General features: G+C 39.1%; 1 protein-coding gene across 1 annotated transcript in view; it reads left to right on the forward strand.

Annotated features, from left to right (window-relative positions):
* Nucleotides 1-20,087, forward strand: part of Arhgef28 (Rho guanine nucleotide exchange factor 28) — a 265,542-nt gene that overhangs the window by 528 nt on the left and 244,927 nt on the right. The window lies entirely within an intron of this gene.

Genomic DNA, 20,087 nt, shown 5'->3' on the forward strand with positions numbered 1-20,087 from the left:
TGGGAGAAATAAATGGTATTCCTGTGGTGGAGAAGAGAGAGCGTAGAAAGCGGAGGTTCCCTCTTCTCTCCTGTGCCTTTAGGGCTCAGGGTGCTTAGAGGGACCCCTGAGTGAGACCTCAGGACACACGCAGAACCATCTATTTCGTCCCGGCCCACACCCCTACACTTGGGTCCTGGGGCCTCAATCAGGGTCTGGGCGATGCCCTTTAGCCTTTTCTTTGCTCAAGGATGGCGCTCCACCAATTGTGCCACAGCTCCATTTCTGGCTTTTTTTTTTTTTTTTTTTTTTTTTTTTTGCCAGTCCTGGGCTTGAGCTCAGGGCATGAGCGCTGTCCTTGGACTTTCTCAAGGCTAGAGCTCTACCACTTGAGCCTCAGCTTTTTTTTTTTTTTCTATGTATGTGGTACCAAGGAATCGAACCCAGGTCTTCGTGCACGCTAGGCAAGCACTTTAACCACTAGGCCAAACTCCCGGCCCTTATTTCTGGCTTTTTGTGGTGGTGGTTCATTAGAGAAAGGAGCCTCATGGACTTGCCTGTCCGGGCTGGCTTCCAACCACCGCTCTCAGATCGCAGCCTCCTGAGTAGCTAGCATGACAGGCTTGGGCCACTTACTGGGCGCGTTTTGGAAAGCGTGGATGACCTTGGTGGTAAGGGGGCTGTGCAGCCCTCCAGAGCGCCATGAACGTCTGTTGTGCATTTGGTTTCCCCTGGACTGGTTGCAATGCAGGTGTAAGCGTCACGACAGGCCTGTGGTGGCTGGGAAAGGCATCCTCTTTTGTCCACATCCCTGTGGAAACCGGGCGCTTAGGACGTTCAGGAAACGCAGCTTCGGTTTCCCAGACACCAGTCAGATGTCCACTTTCGGAGCCCCACAGGTCCTTCCTATTGGTCACAGCTGGTGGACCGAGAAAGAAAGGCCACATCTGTGTTTGCAAGCTTTTCCCTTCCTGACCCCTGCCTGGGTTGCAAGGTCTTCAGAGCTGAACTACAGAGGTCCATAAGCGAAATTGGGCTAGAAATACAGTCTATACAGAAGTGGTCGTTTGAGGTCCTTTGTGTCCTCTGCTTTTCTGAAACTTTGTCCTCTTATGTTCCTAGACCTTCACGCTGTCTCAGGAAATGAAATCCTGCTCTCACACAGCAAAAACAGCCCCATACTTGTCCTCGTTAGGGATTCAGTGTGCACGTGGCCAGCCAAGCAATGGTAACTTTGCCTGGCTAGGCGGCCATATATCTACTATGGATTTTCATATAAAGGAAACAGGTGCTTGGTGCTGACAAGAAGCCCAGCTATCCCCTTAGAATCCTTGGAGGAACAGAGCAGAGTATTTCAATGTAATGTTCTGATGTAGACGATATGTGATTATGTAAGTGCTCATATTTAGCTTAGCTAGCACCAGGCTGGATATGTTGAACGTTTTGTAGACCGAGGCCCAGGGTTAACTATGGGAGATGGGACTCAGGGGAGTGTTGTGGCCATTGGGAGAATGGAGAACAGAGAATCAGTGTTTGTCTTGCTTTGAATTTTTTTTCTCTTATCTAAATCACCTAATCTGGCCAATCAAGGACAAGTTATGTAACAAGTATGTCATTAGACTTTCCTCTGAAGTGCCATCTGTAGTTCAGAAACACTTAGAGGTAAAGAAGAAAATCAGTCGGTTACTCAGGTTCTATAAAATTCCATCAGGTGGTAGGGTTTCACAGTTTTTTTTTTTTGTCAACTATGCACTGAAGAACTTTAGAATACTTTCTTACTGTGTTATAAGAAACTATTCTTGTGGCTAAAACTTAAATTGGGCAGGAATTTCAGGTGAGGTCTGATACATGACATTCTTTAGTATGTCATGTGAGAAAAGGAGTTTAATTCTTAAGTAGGAATTAAAACCAATAGTAGAATATTCTGTTACTTTTATATTAAATGTTTTGTACAAATTGTTTACTCCTAAATTGGTATTTATAGTTTTAATTTTAATTTTGCCAGGGTTTGTGTGCTAAGTGCCAACTCCCAAGTAAAAAGGTTCTTGATAGAAATGTTGCAAAACTAGGGCTGGGAGTTTGGCCTAGTGGTAGAGTGCTTGCCTAGCATGCACGAAGATCTGGGTTCCATTCCTCAGTACCACATGCATAGAAAAAAGCTGAGGTTCAAGTGGTAGAGCTCTAGCCTTGAGAAAGTTCAAGGATAGTGCTCAGGCCCTGAGCTCAAGCTGAGGACTGGGGAAAAAAAATGTTGCAAAACCTTTTTCTACTAGGGAATAGATAATAGATAGTACTGCATGGAGCCTACATTACTTTCAAACTCCCAGAGTGACCATAATTTCATTATGCATTAATACACTGGTTAGAAAAGACAGATCTGGTTTATGTAGGCTTTGTCTAATTAAATTTGTATTTATGTTGCTTTTAGCAGAGCAGATTATTCTGGGATTTTTTTTTCTCTGAGATCATAAATAAGGTTTTCTATGTAGAAGCACACCATGTTGGGAAATTCCTACTAAGTGTCCTAAGTTAAAAGCAGTAGTACATTTGAAATTCACCAAATTCAGGGACTGCTACCATGTTAGCATTGTACTGTAAATATTAGGCCACCCTGTAGGGCTTCAGTCCATGTTTCTTGTTTAGACAAGGTGAGGTTCTGTATCATAGAGCACTTTTTCCTGAGTGGATGGTACCTTGTCAATTTGTGCTGTTGCTATGACTCTGATTTTCCTTTTATAGTATTAAAAAGAAATTCTCTGAAGCTCAGAGTAGTGCCATTTGCATTTTGACAGGTTCTATCATATGGCTCACTTTCTTTGAAGATGTTATTCATTTAAATATAACAAATATTTTTTTCAGGTCCTCCTGTGTGCCTGGTATTGTTCTTTGCTTTGATTCTCTGGGCTGTGGATTTCAGATGTCAGCTGACATCTTGCTGGCTATAGGATTTTTAGAATCTGTTGCATTTTCAAAGTGAAATTTTGCATACTCCACAGTAAGATACTAGCTGGTGCAATGTCATGTAATTTTTATGTGATAGTGCATCTTGTTAATGGACCTCTATTTTCCCCCTGAAATTTGATCTTAGGCACAATTGTAATTTGTTTATTTGTACAGTTATTGCTCCTGGACTTCTGGATAAGCATGATGATAAGATGTGGTAGCCGGCTGGGAGTTTGGCCTAGTGGTAGAGTGTTTGCCTACATGCACAAAGACCTGGGTTAAATTCCTTGGTACCACATACATAGAAAAGGCCAGAAGTGGTACTGTGGCTCAAGTAGTAGAGCACTAGCTTTGAGAAAGCCCAAGGACCATGCTCAGGTCCTGAGTTCAAACCCCAGGACTGGGAAAAAAATAAAATAAAATAAAAAAGTTGTAACACCATTTTTAGTAAGAAAGAAAGTAAAAAATAATATAATTGAATATTGAGCATCAGTTTCAGTAGTGGTTTTGAACAGTTTTATCTAAACTGTATTCAAATTAGTCTTTTGTGTTGATTAATATTTAGATATTTATTAATCTTTTTATTGATATTTTACCAATCTTATGTTTTAGTTTAAGTCTTTCCTCAGTTATTCATAATTTGAGGTTTGCTTTTCATAGAAAGCTAATTTAAATGAAATCCATTAAAATTTTTATTTTATTTTTTTAATATGTATTTTTTGCCAGTCCTGGGCTTGAGCTCAGGGCCTGAGCACTATCCTTGGACTTTCTCAAGGCTATAGCTCTACCACCTGAGCCACAGCACCACTTCTGGCTTTTTCTATGTATGTGGGGTGCTGAGGAATTGAACCTGGGTCTTCGTGCATGCTAGGCCAAACTCCCAGCCCCAAGGGGGTAAATGTGATCAAAGAACATTATAGTTGCTACAGAAATGCACACAGTGAAACTCTTTCATACAATTAATATACACTAATAACATAAATAAAGAGAAAGATAAACATAATGGTTCCTTGAAGAGGAGAAGAAACTGTATTTGAGTGAGAGCAGAGCAGGCAGAAGAAGTCAGTGGCTCTTTACCCCAGCATTGGTGTGTTTAGTATCTGGATTGCACCCTGCCTGACAAGGTCAGCCTTTGCTTGACTGCTGAGTGGATGGTACTTGTGCCTTAAAAAATTATGCACTTCAGATGCCATGGTGCTGGATACATTTCCATCAACAACCACTCATGTAGGCAGAGGTAGGAGGATTTGAGCATGAGATTCTGTATAAAGTAAAAGCAAAAGGGGTTGACAGCATGACTCACCAAGTGTGAGACCCTGATTCAGTCCTCAATACTTGGGTGAAAGTTGTAGCTTTGATCTTTAAGCATCATACACTGGTGAACACAGACCTGGTCCTTTTCTTCTGACCTTTTAAAATATAAAAGAAATTACACTTGGTAAATTCTGACAGGGTCCTATGATCTTTCTGTACCTCAAATTTTCCATGTGTGAATGGAGATGAATAATAATAGTAACTTGTTTAATTGGATTGCTAATGAATTTACAGAGTGGGTGATAGAAAACAATGGTGGTTGTATTGACATCAGTGGCAGTGAAACATTTAAAAAGAGCTAAAAAAAACCCAGCAAAGAGAACAATCCATTTAATAAGTGGGGTTGAATTGAGCAAACAGTTCTCAGAAGAAGTTCAAATGGCTAATAGATACATGAAGAAAGGCTCAACATCCTTAGCTCTCACCCCAGTCAGAATGGTAGTCACCAAGAAAATAAAAACCAAGAAGGATGGAGGTGGGACAGGAATCTTTATAATCTATTGGCAGGAATTGTAAAGTAGTGTAACCACTGTGAACTTCAGTGCGGAGTTTCCCTAAAAGACTAAAAATAGACCTTTCCTGTGACTGCCATAATACAGTCAGGCCTCTGTGTAAAGGAGTGGGAATCAGTGGGAATGATGCCTTCATCTTCATGTTTATTGAAGCACTATTCATAATAACCAAACTGTGGAATTAGTCAGGATGTTTGACAACAAAGGAACAAATCAAGAAAATATGATACTCATACACACATGGATACATATGTATACATCTCGTGCACACATATGTTGGGTCCATTTGCATATATTATATATGGCACATATAATGACCCTTGCATATTTGGTACATACAATACATATAATGAGTTACATAACCATAGATGTGAAATCATATCTTTTGGAGGACAATGAATGGATTTTGAGAACATCCTGTTGAGAAAAGACAAGCTGAGCTCAGAAAGCCAAAAAGTTTGTTTTTGTTCATCCATGGGAGCTAGATATAAAGGACATGTATGTATATTTATCCAAACACTTATATATGTATATTATGTATTTATGTATACATATAATACATATGTATATGCTTATTTAAATGTACTATTATGTATGTACACTTAGAACATGATTCTGATTATGGTACCATTTAGGGGATGAAGAAAGAAAAGTAAAAAGAGCAGTGGTGTGTGAATGATTTGGAAATCTCTTAGTGTTGATCAGTAGGGGGTGGCATGAAGATGAGGAAAGAGAAAGCAAGAGAGAATTACTCTGCTTAGGTTATAATAGTCTACGTACATGTGAAATACTGTGGTGAAAACCATTGGTACAGTTCATACATGCTTAAAAACTAAAATGAACGACAGGAAAGTAAAACATCTCTGGTATCAGCAGGAGAGGGTAAGGTGAAAAGAAAGGATGTGTGAGGATGGATATGGTTGATGGGCTTTTTTGCATATATGAAAATAGAACAATGAAATCTATTGTAATTGTTTAGAAGGGGGTGGTAGGTGGAGGAGAGTGATAAAGGGGATGGATTTGATAGAGATACATTGTATGTGTGTATAGAAATGTCAAAGTGAGCTGGGTATGGTGGCTCACGCCTGTAATCCTTGTTACTCAGGAGGCTGAGATGTGAGGATCAAGGTTCAAAGCCAGCCTGGGCACTAAAGGACCTGAGACTCTTATCTCCAATTAACCTCTAGAAAACGGGAAGTGGGGCTTGGCTCAAGGGTAGGGTGGTGGCCTTGAGCTGAAGAGCTCAGGGACAGTGCCCAGGCCCAGAGGTAGGGTGGTAGTCTTGAGCTGAAGAGCTTAGGGACATTGCCCAGGCCATGTTCAAGCCCCATGACACACCAAAAAAAAACCCCAAAGAAATGGCACAGTGAAATCTTCCTTCTGCAACTAATACAATCTTAAAAATAGAAAAGAGTAGAATGGCTTAGGGGTGTGTCGCACAGAGCATGTTTAGTGCATGTAAGGCCCATCCTGGGTTTGATCCCCCAACATAAAAAAGTGGTTTTAGCCAGTTTTTTAGGTTTTTGGATTTAGTGAGATGTTAGTGTGCTCCAGGGGACAACTCACCCCTGGCTGAGGATCCAAGGTGGACACAGAACCTTTGACAACTTTCCCGTTTTGTGACCAAGGGAAAATAAGAACCCTTTCTGCCCTCTATGTCTTTATCTGGTAAAAAAGAAAATACAGTCACTAAGATCTCTCATCAATGTTAGCATTCTGGACTACTATCAAATCTAAGTGCAGAGTATGTTTGTCAAGTAACCCTTTCCTATATTGGCCAACAGATCCAGGAATGCATAGTCTGCTGGCTCAGCATCGTGCCTGCTGCACACAGTCCTAAGTATGTGAAGGGCTACTCCTGTTCTTACCTTATCTCACCCTTCTTACTAGACAATCATCAGGTTGTAGGGACTCAGAGTTATCTTTCTGGACTAAGTCCACAGATATTGGAGACAAGAATGTTGTAATCCCATGGGCATGGGGCCTGGGGTTGCCCTACTTTCTTTCTGTTGAGGAGCCACTGATGAGGAAGACAAATGGGAGATCATTGAAAACAAAGACAAGCAAGTTGATTGCATTCTTCGTTCATGACCAAAATAAAGTCATGGAGCATAGGAATTCTTGTTAAGGACTTCTAAGCATGCTGAGAACTGACAGATTTTCACTAAGCTGCACAAGCCAGACAATAGCACTTTGTTGGTTTGTTGTGTGTCTGTGTTAGAGTTCAAAATCTAGGGGGTACTCTGCGATGAATTGAACTGAGGGTTTTTATTTGGAGCCTCCAGCCCACATCAAGCCTGACTATTTACTGGAACCACCTGTGTTCAGAATTTTCCAGGTGTCATTTTTAAAAAGAGGTGATTCTGATATATAGCTGAGTTTGCCACTTTCCTAATCTTTAGGTGTTTCTGGCAATCTATGGAGAATCACAATGCCTGCAGTTTCTCGCTATGTTCTTTGATATTCCAATGCTGTCCCATGCCATCTCTTCCTGTGAACACTTCACATCCATGAGCCAGGACTAGTAACTGCTTTTGGAATACACTGTGAAGTTGGCCTCAGTATCCATGGGTTTTGCTTCCTTGAGTTCAACAAATTATGGACCCCAAAGTGAGTCTGTACTGAGTACATGCAGACTTCCTTTGTGTCATTATCCCCTCACACTTATACTGTATGTGGTATTATAAGCAATCTGGTCATGATTTGAAGAATATGGGTAGATGTGTAGATATATGCAGAAACTACAGTATTTTTTATGTGATGATTGATCACACATGCATTTTGGTATCCCCAAAACTCGAGAAACCAACTCCAACTCCTCTGACTTTGCTCATGGTAGGCCTCTTTTCCTCCTTAACTAATGTCTATTATAATCCTAAAAGTCCAGCTCAAATCACTCTCCTGAAATCTTCAACTAACTTAGTAGCAACAGATGTTTTCCCTTCTGAGTTCTTGTCATCCTACTGTTGATTCCCCCTCATCTGTCACTTACCAGTTGGCCTCAGCTCATTGTAAGTCTTAACCTTCCATCCAGAATATAAGCCCATTGTGGGCAGGGTCCCCACTTTAAGCTATTTTGTAGGGAGCTTAAAGCAGAATACACACACACACACACACACACACACACACATTCACACACACACACACACACATTCACACACACACACACACACACACACACACACATATATTGTGATCAGTTAATTAGTTGCTTGGCTTATTGTCATCTCAAGTGCACATACAGTCCCTCTGGAAAGAACAGTAGTTCTGTATTTAGTGAATCTTATGAGGGTTGCATTACAAAATTCTGGGATACAGAGAAAAGAAGATCAAGTTCATTTGGGAAGAAGATGGTAAATATAACAAGGAGACTTTATGAACTTCTGTAAGGGAGTTATTCTCTCTGGGAAAACACATGAAATTCTTGCTTAAAATCAGTGTCTAGATTGACAGTACCTGAACATTTTTGGATACACATTTACCCTGCCCAGCACACCCTCGATGAGCTGACCATTTTCTCCTTGAGTTCTTAGAGTGATGAGAAGCATATATCCAAAGACATCCTGGTCTGTCTTTGGAAAGCTGAGACTTTTGCAAACCATTCTCCTCTCTACTGAGTTTATTATGGTTCTGCTGCTTAGAGGCTATTCTGAACAGTTTCTTTGCTATGACCGCTATATTTTTGAAAATCAGTGCAAGATTCTGCCTTTAAGCCTTCTTTTAATGAGGTTGGAAAAGAGAGCTATCAAGTTCTTGAGCCCTTGTTAAGTAGCACGGTTTGAAATTCTTTCACCACCCTGAATTCTGAACATATTCCAATCTGTTACATTTTTCTTAAAGTGTAGTTCTTCCAGATGCTACCTGTCAGATGGAGCACAGTAGAAGCTTTCCAGCCCTGCTGAGAGCCCTGTTCTCATGGGTAAGATTAGCAACTGCAAACTGGGGAGACACAGACTCTCAGGACTCTGCTCTTTCTACTTTGTATTGCACAAATCACCTCATCTTTGCATCTCGGTTTTGATCCATTTCTCTGAGAGGATTGCTATAAGGACTAAATAAATCAGGCTATGTAAATTGCTTTATATAGCACTTAAGATGGAATGATTCTTTCCCAAAGATGTTACATCTATGGTACTTTTTAGCAGCGACCTTGCAAGTTCATAGAATTTCTTCTTTTATGTGTTGATACTGAGCCATGTCTCATTTAAGGACTAGTGCAAGATGCATTTTTTAGTCCTGTGAATATTTATCTTTGATTTATTTTCCTACGTATGACTATTATTTCTAGCATTTAAAAATCTTTAGCTTGTTTATAAGCTTACCATATTCATAACCAATTTTACTTTCAGTGAGTCTACAAGATTGTTATATATTTCTTTAATGACTCAAGAATTTAAAAAATGATATTATCTAGACTGAGGTGTAGGGCAGTGTGATTTGGCTATCTATACACATTTTACTTCAGATTAGTATTTATCAGTTGTAAGTGGAGTTGTTTTATATTTACTGCCTAGTTGTATCAGCATCTGCTTTTTTTTTAACAAAGGAGTTTCATTTTGATATTTCCAAATATGCTTATAACGTACATTGATTAAATTCAGTCCCTATTTATCCTTTCTTATCCCATCTTTCCTCCCTATTAAAGTTTGTACTGGGTTTCATTATGCTATTTTCATACATGTCTGTACAGTTCTCCATCATTCTGTCCTTCCCGCTCCCTCGCATTGGTCTCCCCTCAAACACTTCTTCTAGATTCATAGCTTATTTTTTAGGTCTAGATTAACCTGGTGATTTTCAGTTCTATTTTTCAGTTCTCACTACTAGCACCTCCTCTGTCTCTTTTCCTTTTGTTATTCTTTTGGTCAGTTGTAGGGCTTAAACTCGGGGCCTGGGTGCTCTCCCTGAGCTATTTTGTTCAAGGCTGCATTTGACTATGTTGAGGTACAGCTCTATTTCAGGTTTTTAGGTGGTTAATAGGAGATAAGAGTCTCACAGCCTTTCCTACCAGGGCAGCCTTCAAACTGTGAGCCTTAGTTCTCAGTCTCCTGAGGAGCTAGCACGAGTCATGAGCACCCAGCTAAGAGCATCATCTTATGCCACCATAAGAATGCCACCAACTCCTGGCATTCTTTTTTTTTTTGTACCAGTCCTGGGGCTTGACTTTACTGCCTGATCATTGTCCCTTGGCTTTTTATTGCTGAAGGCTAGTGTACTACCACTTAAGTCATAGCTCCACTTCAAGTTTTGGGTTATTAATTGGAAATAAGAGTCTCATGGACTTTCCTGCCTGGGCTAGCTTTGAACTACTATCCTCAAATCTTGGCCCATTGAGTAGCTAGAATTACATATAGTAGTCATCAGTGCTCAGCTTCATTCTTCTTTGGAACTGAGTAATTCTTCATGGCAACGTCTGCATCTGATTCCTCCATTTTTCTCTAAAGAGAGATGATATCTTTTTTCTTTTCTTTTCTTTTTCTTTTTTTGGCCAGTCCTGGGCTTGAGCTCTGGGCCTGAGCACTGTCCTTGGACTTTCTCAAGGCTAAAGCTCTACCACCTGAGCCTCAGCACCACTTGCGGCTTGTTTGTATGTATGTGGTACCGAGGAATCAAACCCTGGTCTTCGTGCATGCTAGGCAAGCACTCTACCACTAGGCCAAACTCCTGGCCTACAATCTGTCCTTTTGAAGTTTGGAATGACATATGCCTGTCTCTTGTGTTGAAGTCTTTTGGTTTCTCAATAGTTGCTATGGATTGCATTTGGGAAATCTCATCAGACTTTTCTCCTATCCTGACATGTCTAGCAGTCTAAAACTTAATCAGAATAGTTTGATATTTCCACAGTTTTCTTCTAACTTACAGATGGTTTGTCTTACCTCTTTAGCTGGAAAGATCATTTTCTTCCAAGCAGAAACAAAGTCCAGGGAGACGTAAAAGAATTGTCCTTGCTTTTTTTTTTAATTTTTTTTATCAGTACACTTTATCATCAATCCCATGCAGACTGATCACTTTCTTTACACTCTGGCTTAAAATTAGGTTGAACTAAATATCTGATGATAACAAGATAGTAGTTGTAGCTCTTTGCAAAACCTAGTGTTTGCAAAAACTTCTAGTGTTAAGTTTGATACGCTTACGAGCATGATTCCTTCATTTTTGTTCTTGTTCTTAAAAAGGGACTAGAAGGAAGGCAAAATTTTCTTTTTATTTATATGAGTGGAAATTAGCAGGAATTGGGAGGCTGGCTTCAGTCATGGGCTTATTGTATGTACTGAGCTCTTTGCATCTCCAGCGCAATTGGAAGCTTTGTGGTCATTTCTATGCAGGTTGTTAGGTTTTTCTTTGTTGTTGTTGTTGTTGTTTTGTAGTGATTAGTGTAATCACTACCTAAAACCTGAGGAAGATTTGGTGGGAGTGGAATTTGGATGGGGGTAGAGTGGAGGAGAGATTAAGGTCCATTCTTAACCACAATTAAAGAATACACTCAGTGTCTCTTATATTTTCAGTGAGCCATTTTCATTAAGAGAAGCACTCTTTTCACATAAGTGTTGCCTTTCAGAGAGTTGCCACATTTGGAATGTCAACAAAAGTTCTCAGGCATGGATTTCTGGAAGTTGCTTTCATACCAGTCACCACAGTCCCCAGAGACTTAGCACTGTTTCCTGCTAGCCACTTCCTATTCTCAAAGGCAAGAGACAATGTATAAAACTTGGTACCCATGTTTTGATAGAGTTCTAACTGCTGGATTTAAGGGGGAGTAACATGAAAGAGTTCTCTTCATTTGTATGTTTCTTGTCATGCTTAGCTGTAATGTAAAATATTTGTATATTGTTTCCTTTCTCAGTTGATCATGAGAAATACCGATACTGAAGATTAAAGTGTTAAAGAATTCCTTTTAATTAATTTTTATTATTGTTATTGTAAAAGTGATGTATAGAGGAGTTACAGTTATGTAAGTCAGGTTTTGAGTACATTTTTTCCATATATTTTTATTATAATTAATAGAAGGGTTACATTATATTCACCAGATAGAAGGTACATTACTTCACATACATTGATACCCTTTCTCATGTCTTGGTCCCCATTTTCCTCCTCCCACCCCCACCCCTCATCTTGTTTTCCCCCTTCCCTATCCGATTTCAAATAACCAAATAAGCATATATACAATATATCAGATAACAAGGTAAAATACTGTAAATATGAGATAACCAAGGGACAGCAAAAGAGATGAGAGATAACATAATACATTAAGGACAATACTCACTCATTGTATGGCTTTTGTTTATATATCCTGGAGGTCCTTTCATTTAGTGTCATACTATATGGCCTTATATATCTAGGTTTTGCTGTATTTTAAATCTCTGCTAGGAGAGCCCAAGGTTTCTACTGATTATGACAAATGAGGAAAATCATTGAGCCTATGTTCCTTTGAGTCTGGCTTACTTACTTCACTTAATACGATTTTTCCAAGTCTTTTTATTTCCTTACAAATGGGGCGACGCCATTCTTTGTGATGGCAACATAGAATTCCATTGTGTATAATTACCATATCTTGTTGATCCACTCATTAACTGAGGGGCATCTGGGTTGGTTCCATATCTTTGCTATGGTAAATAGTGTTGCAATGAACATTGTTGTGTTAGTGGATTTAGTCTGTCCTTGTTTCTGGATGAGTGGGTAAATGCCAAGTAGTGGAATTGCTGGGTCATAGGGGAGCTCTATGTTTAGTCTTTTGAGGAACTGCCATACTGCTTTCCATAGTGGTTGAACAAGTTTGCACTCCCACCAACAGTGCAGTAGTGATTCCTCCTGGCCACATCCCCTCCAGCATCTGTTGTTATTAGATTTCTTGATCATGGGCATTCTAACTGGAGTGAGGTAGAATCTTAGAGTTGTTTTGATTTGCATTTCTTTTTTGGCCAGAGATGTTGAGCATTTCTTCATGTGTCTATAGGCCATTCTTATTTCTTCTTCAGAGAAGACTCTCTTTAAATCTTTGGCCCATCTTTTAATGGAATCGTTGTTTCTTTGGAGATTAGTTTTAGAGTGATTTAAGTTTATGAGCTGTTGATATATTTAGGATATGAGGCCTTTGTCTGTTATATGGTTAGTGAAGATCTTCTCCCACTCTGTAGGCTTTCTAGTTACTTTGCTAGCTGTGTCTTTTGCCATATAGAAGCTCTACAGTTTAATGCAGTCTCACGTATCCAGACTTTACGAATACAGTTTTTTAATATCATCTTTTCCCTTGTTTCCTCCCAGGTTTTTTTCTCCTGCTCCCTCCTCTTCCCAAGTTGCAGAGTTAGAGAATTCTTGATATGTAATTTAATAGGCCTCAATTTGAGATCTTTGACTGTTAGTCTTCCTTTAAAGTGTATTAAAGTCTGATGCAAGAAAAAGAGAAAGATTGCACTCTTAAATCAGGTGCTGGTGGCTCATGCCTATAATCCCAAAAAATGACTTGATGATTAAACACTTGGGTTTCAGATATACTCCTTCCTTCCTTCCTTCCTTTTTCTCTCCCTCCCTCCCCTTCCCTCCTTTCTCCCTTGTTTGTTTATTTATTTTGCCAGTCCTGGGGCTTGACTTCTGAGCCTGGGCTCTGTCCCTGAGCTTCTTTCTGCCCAAGGCTGGCATTCTACCACTTGAGCCACAGTCCCACTTCTGGCCTTTTCTAAGTAGCTTATTGGAGATAAGTCACATAGGCGTTCCTGCCTGGGCAGGCTTCAGACTGCTACCATCAGATCTCAGCCTCTTGAGTAGTTAGGATTACAGGTGTGAACCACTGGTGCCATCTTCCCTTGAGATTTGATTTCCAATTAACCACTCCAAAACTAAAAATGGAGCTGTGGCTCAAAGTGGTAGAGTGCTAGCCTTAAGCAACCTTTGGGTGCACCAAAGGTTGGATCAGAAGTGATATTTGAATCGAAATCTTAGTCCATTTCATGGTGTTCCAGTTCTCAAGTTTTATGATGAGAAGGATGTTGGTGTAAGTCCTTGGGTTACTACCAGAATGCCCTGTTCCCAGAGCACATCCAGACACTTGACTGGTAATGTGTAGGTTGCTCAGGAAGTTGGATTTGAAGATGCTATTTAAATGTTACATTGTCTTCAGCGTGAAATGATTGTTAATACCCTGAGATTACCCTGTCATAGCAATTCATGTTATTGTTGTTGAAATACGTCATGAGCAGTCAGGTGGAATCAGCCAGTAATAATCTAGTAATTATTTTAATTGAATTCTAACATGATTGAAAATGGACATTAACTTTATTTCAGTAAATGGAATTTAATGTGCCTAACTCCATTTAGGCTGGGTGGAGACTTGAAAATGTCTTGACATATATGACCTTTTTAATGTATCCATTTTCAGCAAATATAAGAACGTTCATAATTGTTCATTCTATTTCTTTCTTTCTTTTTTTTTTTTGCCAGTCCTGGGCTTGAGCTCAGTGCCTGAGCACTGTCCTTGGACTTTCTCAAGGCTGGAGCTCTACCACTTGAGCCTCAGCACCACTTCTGGCTTTTTTCTATGTATGTGGTACCAAGGAATCGAACCCAGGTCTTTGTGCATGCTAGGCAAGCACTCTACCACTAGACCAAACTCCCGGCCTCATTCTTTTTCTTTTCCACATTATTCACCACTCTTTTTTTCTGCCTTACCCCACCTTTCAAGAAACATGATGATTTTCCTTTTTGGATCTCACATTTTTCCCCACCAAAAGTCATAGTAACACTTGAAAGCCTATGTAGTCTATCCTGCAGTTCCTGACTAGTAATGTTCAAAAGAACTCAAACTAGCTAGATGCTGATGGCTCACACCTGTCATCCTAGTCACTCAGGAGGTTGATCATGGTTCAAAGCCAGCCCAGGCAGAAATGTTTATGAGAGTCTTATCTTCACTTAGCCACCAAAAAACTAGAAGTAGAGCTGTGGCTCAAAATGATAGAATGCTAAGCTTGAACACAAGAATTCAGGGGCAGTGCCCAAGCCCTGAGTTCAAGTTGTATGACTGATGTAAAAAAAAAAGAAAGAAACTTGTACTTATATCAAGCTCATATTTTAAGACAAGACCTCTCTTTACCTTTCATAAAACCTCAAAATGAAGATGCTCAGTTGCATTTCTGCTTTGGACAATAGGCATTATTCTATTCGGGATTTTACTTTCTTGGTGGGTGTGGAGGTTATACACTTTTTTTTTTTTTTTGACTCTAGGCCTGGGCTCAGTCCTTGAGCTCTTCAGCTCAAAGCTACCTTCCTACCCTGGAGCCACATCCCCACTTCCTGTCCCCTTCCTCCCCCCTGCACCAATCCTGGGCTTGAGCTCAGGGCTTGAGTACTGTCCTTTGACTTTCTCAAGGCTAGCACTCTACCACTTGAGCCTCAGCACCACTTCTGGCTTTTTGCTATGTATGTGGGGTACCAAGGAATCAAACCCTGGTCTTTGTGCATGCTAGGCAAGCACTCCCGGCCCCCACTTATTGTTTTTTAGTGATTAATTGGAGATAAGAGTCTCATGGTCTTTAGTGAGTGGGCTGACTTTGAACCTCCATCCTCAGAATTGCAGGAATGAGCCACCTCACCAGCTATAAACATATCATTTAGGAATTCTTCAAAGTATTTCTGCTCCAGGGAGTTTTGGGGGTTCTACCTGCTTTTTGAGCTTATGACTGAGTTGAGTTGGGTGGATGTGCTAGGTGTTTCTAAGTAGCTCTTGTGGCATTCTCAGCTCTGTGAAATCAACCACCATGAAATGCAGGAAACAGAGGCTGAGGTGGAGATGGCAGGTAGATCAGGTAGATGTTCTCAGCTGCCTAAGTGAAGACATTATCAGGAGCAGGGCCTGATAGAATAGGGATCAACATGCTTACTTTTTCCTGGATAGTGCTCTAAGCTCTAAATATGTATTATAACTGTATCTAAACGCACATGAGTTTAAGTAATAGTATTTAGGAGGAAAATCTAAGTACATTATCTTATTTACCTAAGTGAATTGGAAGGACAGCTTTCAGATGTGAAAATTTAACCCGGAACTCTTTGTACTTGTATTAAAACTTTTATTTATTTTTTGGACACACATGATTCCTCATTGCTAATCACTTAAGAGCCCTCGTAAAGTTGGGTTTGTAAATAAATTGGACATTTATAGCAGCTACTTGGAGAGGAGGAGAGCCTGGAGAGTTTACTATTGCTGAATCCAGCTGCTTGCCAGGTAGAGATGTGTGGATTGTGGTTTGAGACTGGCTTGAACCAAAGCTTAAGATGCTATCTGAAAAACAGAATAGAAGTAAAGGACTAGGGTGTGGCTCAAATGGTAGAGTGCTTGCCTCATGGACATAATGCTATGGGTTTAATCCCCAGTATTACCAAAAAGCAATCTACCAACCACTACTACCATCACCAACAAAAGTGAAAGACCATTTCTGAGCCTTATCATTCATTTAGAGTATAAATCAGTGGCCAGGTGCTTGTTTACCATGTATGAGGCCTTAAATCCAATCCCCAGTAACATACACACATGCATACACACCCTCACACTCACACCTCAAACCAGTACCCTCCCCCAACAATGTTTTTTGATGATCTGTTTAATGTAATTATAATTACTTCATATCTTACATGTATATATTTATATGAAAATGACTTTTGCATATATATATATACATATATATATATATATACCTTTTTTTCCTTCTAATTCTAGACTCTTGAGTTGAATTCATTTTTAGAATTCCAGAAATGCCTGATAAAGGTTGTAGTCTTCCTCTGGATCTGAGCATTGAACTGATTCTTATGTTTCTATTGTTGGGGAATAGTCTTCTGGTCCAAGGCTTGGAATTCCCTATCTAAATAACAATGGGAGCCACACCTAATGCCTAAACTCCACTGGGGAAGGTAAGCTACAGTGTTTTATTTTGCCTTAGTGGCTTTTGTGAGTACAGCTAAGAACAGGCTGATTTTCATGTACTTTTAGGCACAGGGTGATTTGAACAACTTAAGATTAAAAACTGAAATCCTCTTGTGTGGCACTGGACCTCACGTAACTTATGGAGCATTTAAAGTCACTGTATTTAAAAGATACTAATTGAATGACTCACTACCTCATGTGTTGTTTTGACAGGAAGTGTATCACATCTCAATAATTTCCTTAGCATTTTTTTCCTGCCAGGTGCCTGTTTTCTTCTGGTTGCTAACTTATTCCTGTAGAATTCCAAATATGTCATTGTTTTCCCTCACTGATAGACTTTCACAGTTCCTTTTCCTTTTTTCCCTTCTGTGGAGGAGCTAGTGCACATATGTTTGTTTGTATAGGAAGTTTGTGCTGCCCAGCCAGGATGCCTTTGTCTGGCGCACAGATTTTTATGACCCTAGCACATAGAATTTTACAAAGAAGGCTTGAAAAAAACATGCCTGTTGACAGATTACATGTAAGGTCTCACTTCAGTGAAGTATTGTTCATTCAATCACTTAGGTACTATCAGTAAACCATCTATCTTTTATCATCTAACTTATATGTATCTATCATCTATGTATCTATATGTATCTATGTATGTTAGCTATTTATCTGTCATCTGTATCTATCTCTCTAGATTTGTCTAGATCTTATATATCTATCATCTTTCTATCCACATATCTATGTATCTAGATATATCTATGTATATATGTGTCAGTTTTTTTGCGTTTTAATAGGTATTTTATTTTTTTTCATATATTTTTATTGTAATTAATAGAAGGGTTACATTATATTCACCAGATAGAAGGTGCATTACTTCACATACATTGATACCCTTTCTTATGTCTTGGTCCCCATTTCCCTCCCCCCATGTATCAGTTTTTTTACAATGGGAATGCGCTACTTTGAAATTAAATAAGTTGGAAACCACTTTTTTCCTAAATTACAGATGTGAATAAAATGGTATTTGTAATTAGTTCAGTAACTGTTGCTGTTGAGAACATTTATTGGTATGTTTGCCTTTAGTCATTTAGGTTAATATATTTTTGTCTAGTTAAGAAAATGTGTGTGTTTGTAAATTTATGTAAATTTTGCCATTAGAAAAAACTTTGTAATTTCCATTGATTTCCCAATTAGCCTTTCATTTTATAGTTTGATTTATTTTTGTGTATGTGATTTAAATCTGATGGTTTATTATTTTTCATAACTGCTTGGTATTTAATGAATATCTAAAGCTTAATAAATATTTAATAAATACTATTTAAAATATGCAGTTGATTTTATTTGGAATCTCAGAATTAAACTGTAACTGCAAGGTAGAAAGCTAGTATCACTTTTTATATTTATGTATGTATCTATGTATGTATATATTCATTTGTGCCAGTTCTGGGGTTTGAACTCAGGGCCTGGGAGCTGTCCCTGAGCTTGTTTTGCTGAAGGTTAGTGCGGTAAGATTCTACTTCTGGCTGTTTTGGTGATTCAAGAATTTCATGGACTTTTCTGTTCAGGCTAGTTTTGAACAGAGGTCCTCAGATGTCAGCTTCAGAGTTGCTAGACTAGAGATACGAGCCATCAGCGCCTGGCTAGTGTAACTTGAAATGAGTGTTATGTGTTTTTGTTTTTCCCATCTATGGAACAGCTAGTGCCAAGCCTTTAGGTAAGACTGAAAATGGTTTTAATGAAGTTACAGGTGGAAACACTTTAGAAAGCTTAAATGATACACAATAATAGAAAATGCCAAACTATATCTCTATTTACAGAAAGTTACTTTTTTATTAATTTATTAACATTGATTTTCACATCATATTTCAAATGATGTGTTTAACAAACAAGTATTCAAGAAGGGAATCTCTATATACAATCACTGGCACTTATATTTTAGAACATAATCAAAATTAGGCTGAGGGTTTGTATGTCATAGCTACATATTAATCTATGTAATAAAACATTATGTCTATAGAGTCATAGAAAGTTAGTTTTTATGGCATAAATTTACTACTGCCATCAGTTTGTATGTGGAAAAGTAGAGTATGTGATCAGCTGGTACTGTGCCAGTTCCTAAGTCTCTTTGTTAATTTAACACTCATGCATTTATGTAAGAAAAATGTGGAGGCAATTCAAATGAGTTCATTTCAAAGAGGCTTGTTGTGTAAGACAGGACTAATGAGTGGCCATGTTCTTATATGAGTCCCTATTTTGTGGTCACAGTCACAAAAACACAGTTCTTCTGTTCTTCTCTTGTTCTAAGACTGGTTGAGAGAAAGCACTCCTGGGCATTTCATTAGACCACAAATCCTCCTTTCAGGAAAAGAAAGTTACCAGTGAAGACAATTTGAGCAAGTTCTTCTTTCATCAATGGGCAGGATGTACTTACACAGTTGCCAATGTTTACTCCCTCTTCTATTAAGAAACAGACATTTCTATCACCCCAAGCCATCATTCTCTTGTAATTCTACAAACCTGGTGATGAAATGTCCTTATCTGTGTTCCTACTATATTTAATACATTCCAGGAGCCTGGTATTTCAAATGTGCTGAGTTTGGAACTCCAGGTGGATTTCTCATTTGATTACTTATAGACATCAACCTATTTGCTTTTACTGTAGTTTTCTTTATTTCTCTCTTTAAAAGATTTAATCTGAGTGATTTTATGCTTATATACTGTTATTATAAAGGTGATATATCGGGGAGTTAGTTACAGATAGTCAGGTTAAGAGTACATTTCCTTGAGGACATTTCCTTCCTCTCCCTCAGGTCCCCACCCAGAATTTGTATAGTTCATTTTCAAATAGTGTCTAGTGAATATCACTGATGCATTTGTTTATCTTTTTTTGGTTGTTAGTTTTGTTTTGCCAGTCCTGGGCCTTGAACACAGGGCCTGGGTACTGTCCTTGGGCTAGAGCTCTACCACTTGAGCCTCAGCACCATTTCTGGCTTTTTTCTATGTATGTGGTACCAAGGAATTGAACCAGGGTCTTCCTGCATGCTAGGCAAGCACTCTACCACTAGGCTAAACTCCCCACCCTTATTTATCTTTTATTCCAACCTTTCTGTTTCCCCTCTTGCCCTCCCAGAGATAAATAAGTAACAAACAAGATAGAAGGTAAAGAAAACAAAATGGCAACAAAGAGAAAAAAAAACAATCTCTTGGTTTCCATTTCTTTCTGCACTATTTGTTTTCAGTTTCCAGTGGCATCTCATGCTCCTCTTACCTGTTGCCCCCGCACCCCCGCCCCTGCCAAGAATACAGACTACAGGGTGGACATTTTTCTGCAGAGAATTTAATAAATGTATGAAAAACCATTTAGAGGCAATCTTGCAAGATTACTTTGCTTAGTTTACCAGCAATCTTCTGGTGTTGGCTGTGAACATTTGCAGAAATCACAGAATGTC

This window comes from Megascapheus bottae, chromosome 4 (genome assembly GCF_031878675.1).
Source record: "Megascapheus bottae isolate mThoBot1 chromosome 4, mThoBot2.hap1, whole genome shotgun sequence".
Classification (NCBI taxonomy): domain Eukaryota; kingdom Metazoa; phylum Chordata; class Mammalia; order Rodentia; family Geomyidae; genus Megascapheus; species Megascapheus bottae.